General features: G+C 38.7%; 1 long non-coding RNA gene across 1 annotated transcript in view; it reads left to right on the top strand.

The window, feature by feature from the left end:
- The first annotated feature begins 912 nt into the window (after positions 1-912).
- Positions 913-6,000, top strand: part of LOC126407265 (uncharacterized) — a 47,009-nt gene continuing 41,921 nt past the window's right edge. Inside the window, exon 1 of the long non-coding RNA XR_007571764.1 lies at positions 913-1,047. This is a non-coding gene — a long non-coding RNA (uncharacterized LOC126407265). The remainder of the gene's footprint in view (positions 1,048-6,000) is intronic.

Raw genomic sequence — 6,000 nt, 5'->3', positions numbered from 1 at the left:
TTTTTTTTTTCACGTTGACGAGACGGCGTTTTGGGTGGAGCGGTCGCTATGGACGCGGAGCTTGCTGTTTCTGTAGGTACACATTTTCTGGGGACACCTGTACGTCTCGGCCACGCCCCCTCCAATGTGATTGGCTAACGTGCAGCATCGTTCAAACTCAAAGCCCCGCCCTCCCCCCCCCTAGTCGTCTTTCACACAGGGCTGCCGAAAGATTCTACAATGTAAATTGCAGAATCTGTCTTGAGAGATTAACAACAAGCTAACAAAGCGTACAGTGATAATAGCACAACACTCACCAACAACAGTGTCTGAACTAAGTGGACTTTTCTGTCTTTGTTGTGACTGGAGACATTAGCCTAGCTAAAGGAGCAGCGTGACATCACCAGCAACTTTCTGAAAAGTTCCGAGATTTTCAGCTCGAAGCGCTTGGTGTCAGACTGCTCTGAAAAAAGACACTGGGCGCAGGCTTTTTTTTTTGAGGCGGCCGTATTCGCCTATTTCTCAATGAGAACAACTGAAAAAAGATGTTGATGCTGAGAAAAAAAAGTCGATACAGGCCCTAAATGAACTGTAGTGAACACTGCAGCCTGTAGGTGGCACTAACAGGATTTTACACCTCATGTAAGACCTTTAAAATAAACCTTTGAATACTTTTACACACAAAATCATCATCATATTATCATTGACACACACCTTTGGTCATAAAGGAGCAGAAACTTGGCAGTCATTAAGACATTCCTCTCCATGCTGAAGCACTCAGTCATCACTGGGCCTCTTTCTTTCTGTGTGTGTGTGTGTGTGTGTGTGTGTGTGTGTGTGTGTGTGACAGGGCAGGGTGTCTCTGTTTGGACTTCCTCTCTGTGTGTCTTCAGTCCGTTGTGGTGGAGCAGCGGCAGCACGCTGGAGGAAACGTGGCCACCGAATCGTCTGATGGACCGAGCCGCACCAGCTGAGCCACCTGCCAGAAGCTTCACTCTGATTGGCTGTCCAACAGGAAATGGAAAACAAATCAAGACCAGAGGATGAAGTTGCAAATTTAACTCTGAGGTAAGACAAAAGTTCACTCTGCACAACAGTTCTTAGCAGGTTCCAGTCAGTATGCACACTAAAACTTGTCCCACAATGCAATGCGGCAGAAAGTGGGGGCGGGGCTTACAGTGGGGATGTTTAGGATAAAATGCAAACAGCTGCAGGAATAACTAAATGAATAATAAACAAAAACTTTATCTATACAGCAACTTTTAAAGCAGTTACACAATGCTTTACACTGCAAAGTCTAAATTTAAAAATTATATGGATTCGACAAAATGCACCACAATAGAAGAAGATAAAAATACTCATGTAACCGGTCTGGCCTGACACTTCGGTTTGCAACAAGCTCTGGGTTGTGTTCGTGGATGATGAGGAAGGAGATGAGGACAGATTCTGCCTTGCTAACCAGAGGGATTTATTCTCTGTGCAAAACACATTCAAATCAGTACAGCAACTTCTTATGACCAGCTTGTCACAAACACACCTCTCCTCACAGGGTCCTGAAAACGAGTGAGGAGAATAGCACAAATGTACAGGATATGACCTCACCGAAATGTCGTCACCCAACAAAAATCGAATTTACCAAAATAAAAGCTCCCCAAAATAAATACAGAAACAAATGTGAACAAATACGAAAGATGGATTTGGTGAAATATAAACTTTTTACAATTATACATCGGTTACACTCACATGAATAAATAAATAAATAAAACAGATTAAACATGTTGGAACTACACTGAAAAAGAAGTCCATTGAATAAACTTGATTTTAATGTGCACATCAGTCCCACATGATCAGATTTTGGTCAGCTGACATCATTTTTCTCAATTACGTATCGCTTGTCACACCAAAATATTTCCTTCACGTTATACTGTTTGGGTGTGTCTAGGATTTCTAGGACATTTGGGGCTTAGCATAGACCTCTTTTGGGGGTCCATGGGATTCACTTCTGGCACTTCTTTTGGTCAAAAAGTTCTATTTCTATGCTTTTTTTTATGCACCGTGGCTCCTTATTTATATGTCTGTGTGTATCAGTTGTTTTTTTCTTCATTATGAATGAGAAAATAGTGGTGGACCACCCGGCATCCTACCGGGGGCCAGAAGCTTTGGCTAGCATGCCATGAGTTGAGTATCACTGCAGTAGAGGAGGGTCCCTGCTCCATCTCTCTTTCAGCTGAGGGGCCCTTAGCCTGAAAAAGTTGCAGACCCCTGTTCTACACATTATGATTCAGTGACTATAAAACCATCTTATTATGTAATGTTAAAATAATTTAATGATATCCAGGGTGCCTGATTTTTAACTGTACCTCCAACTTGATCATGTAACTTTAAAGCAATCCCATTATGTTATTATGTTATGTTGAATGCAAATATGAAAATGAGCAAAAAACATACAATACCATATTACAAAAATAACTTTTATTTGGTGAGAGAGCGCTGTACAACAATGACGTTGGACTATATATACATAGATACATACATACAGACATATATACATTTTCACTGAAACTTTATAATTTAAAACACTTCAGTATAAACAGAGCAGGTGTGCAACCCGTCCACATTTGAGACTGTTTTTGTGGAAGTGTTTTAAATTACAAGGTTTTAATAAAAATGTTTGGAAATCATATGACTGGAGAAATGAGATGTGGATTGTACTGTGTGAGTTGTGAGAGAGTTTGTAAACACATGTTTCGACTTCAATTCATTAAGAAATTCTCTGTGTTTAGATTCTTTGTTCACCACGTGAGAAAAGTTACAAACGTGACACAGGCGGAGTATTTGATATATAAATGGTCATTTGGGAGGGCGAAGTATTCCTTAATAGTTTGTGACTGGGCCCTGTGAAGTGTAGTACTACTGTGTGTGTGTGAGTGTGTAAAGTCATCGCCTCGCTGATGGGATTAAACGTAATGGTAGATCTGAGATTAACTTTCTGAGCATGACGACCCTCCAGGTTTGACCAGTGAGGTGTTTAAGTACTGTGGGTGTGTCCTGATTCTACTGTGTATGTGTTACACACATGTATGAACACGTAAAGGCATAAAGCACATGCGACAGGGTGACCATTTTGGGAATCAGCGATGTTATTCCACAAAGAACATTTGAAGAATGGACTTGACCTCCTCCCCCTACAGGTGTCAACCACCAGTGACACAAACTGTGTCATTTTCCAACGCCTTGTTGCACCCTGAGAGCATGTTAAAGAGACACTCCAGTGATTCAGTTTCATACTTGTATAAAGTTTGGGGACTCACAAGAGATAAAAACAGATTAAAAAAACAACAATGTTCAGAGTCAAAGTATCAGAGGTAAAGATGTGCTGACTTTAAGTTTCCAGTGCAGCTAAAGCTCTAAAACCACTGCATCTCATATTCCCCATAATTCAACTTACATTCATTAAACCCTCTGTGTCACCTTGAAACACAGTTTCACAACAGTTAAAATGAAGGTTTCTCAGCCCCAGCAAGACAACATAATGTATAAGACTTTGGAAAGCTCCTTCTGAGTCACTGAAGGTATTTTACAGCTGTTTTCACAGACTGACTATGACTTCATATGAAAACTCAAGTTCCCATTTAAAAAACTTTCAAAGTCAGTTAACCACGAACACACCTCGTCTGATATCAACCAAACAATCCGAAAAAATGTCACGCTTTTACAGCGTAACATGTGAAACACACACGTTACTGTTTGAGTCAAATATGCTTTATAGTCAGTTGTAGCTCTGCAACTGACATTTATTTACATTATCATTTAATCTGACAATTACTGTATCTCCAATAATGGACTCATTTTTTAATCTATAAAATGTAAAAAAAAATAATAATAATAAAAAATAGATAGATAAATAAAAACAGTAAAATTAGGGGGTGAAAATGCCCATTACATGTATTAAAAAACTTAAAGTATTTGTCATAGTAGAGGTCACGAAACCAAAAATATTCAGTTTATAATCACACTGTAGACGACAAAGAAAAGCTGCAAATTTTCACATTTTGAAGAACAAACCAGTGCTGGTTGTTTTTGCATTTTTGCACAGAAAGTTATGTAATAAACAAATCCATTATAAAATTTGTTGCTGATTGCTTTTCTCTAATCGAATAATTGATTAATCTCTAGTCAGTTACATCACTTTCTCATTTGTATAACATATGGTGAGTCTGTGTGTGTAATATCTTAACTGTTATTGCATTGACTTCTTTTCTTTGGTACTGATTTTACTTGTTTGGTGGTTGTTTGTTCATCAAGTCTTATTTGGTGACGAGGTTTTGACTGATTCATTTCAGTCTTTGTGACATTTGTGGCCTTTATAGATATATAAATGTTTCACACAGCCATCAGGTGAGAATGAATCTGGCACCACTGATATGTTGGAACGTGACTCTGTGTTCACAGTCTGATCTGTGAGTGTGAATGTGTGTGTGAATGTTTCAGTGTGGGATCCATCAGAGGGCAGTAGAGTCCCTGCTGGACTGTCTGCTGGTCAGAGGGTGTTTCTGTCTGAGGGTCCAAAAAGTACAAACTGTAACAGCACCCATGCTGTGTGTTGGAGCTCATGTGGTTGGTGCTGCTGAGGCTGTCGGAGGTGTTGATTTGACCTGATGGTTACTTGTGGTGTTTAGTGTCTTACAGTGTTGATTAGAACATAAAACATATAAAACATATTTTAAAATGGCCCTAAAAGCCAAAACAGTTTGAAGAGAGGGGAGAAAAAATCCAAGTTGAGGTCGTTCAGTTTCAGTCGTAACAAGATTACCGAATCTCATTGAGCTGCTGCCACCGTATCAACATGTTTTTGTGTTTTATTATTTTAGCCTCGATCAGGAGGTGAAAGATTAATAGAAGGAACAGCAGCACACACACACACACACACACACACACACACACACACTCCTTGTCGAGGTGTAAATCTCATTTCACAGACCCACCTCTGCTGCTGTCAGTGACCCTGTAGAATTGGATGATGTTTACTTTCCTGGATTACATCCATGAAGTCAGGGTTAATCTTCGCATTTAAACGCCCTGCATGAAGCATGTAGAAATTACTGCCTATAGATCCGTCACACATGATCCCAGAATCCTTTGCTGTTTCCTGCAGTCGCTGTTTTCCGGCTGATCTGTGTTGATGTGTCTCATTTTCATATTCAGGTCACAGCAGCAGCACATCAGTGGTACACAGTGTACTCTAAGTACAGTATTGAGTTACTTTTACAGCTGTAGTTACTATTTTTTATTTTATACACAAAACATGATCAATTTAATGCATTAATTGTGAAATACTTTATATTTTAGTGGTGACACCCACATAGGAAGTTGTCTCTGATTAGACATGATCAGGTTGGAGTCCAGTCTGTGTGCACCCACACAGTCAGGCAACATGACTGTACATACTTCATCAGTCTGCAAAGTCTTTAAAATACCCGACGGGTTATTGAAATCCTCCACATCAACAAAATGCTGTTTACATTTTAACCTATTAAACATAATAATAATAATACACTGAAGTTTTATATTTAATACAAAGACTGTGGAGAAGTGTCATATAATAAACTGTGCGCACAATGACTTTTATCAAGACAATAATTAATGTGGAATATATACAAAATGACGTCTACTGCACACACACAATCCTTATAATTAAAAACAATGTCATCTTGTTACTTTCAATACATTTTGCTGGTAATACTTCAACTTAAGTAACATTGTGAGCATAGAACTTAGTCTTACCTGTAATAGAGTATGTTTACATTGTTGTATTACGACTTTTACTTACGATCTGAATTCTTCTTCCACCACTGATAAAAGTAGGCAAAGGCAAGACGTATGAAATGTTTAAGATGTTTAAAAATTAGGAGCCAATGCACTGAAATTATAGAAAGTAATCACTGGCTTCTGTCTGTGTTTTATTGTTACATGTTTTATTTTGATTATATGTATTTATTCCACTATAATATTAATATATGA

Source organism: Epinephelus moara, chromosome 19 (genome assembly GCF_006386435.1).
Source record: "Epinephelus moara isolate mb chromosome 19, YSFRI_EMoa_1.0, whole genome shotgun sequence".
Taxonomy (NCBI): domain Eukaryota; kingdom Metazoa; phylum Chordata; class Actinopteri; order Perciformes; family Serranidae; genus Epinephelus; species Epinephelus moara.
Note: the sequence above shows the minus strand (reverse complement) of the source record. Positions and strands in the feature narration are given on the sequence as shown.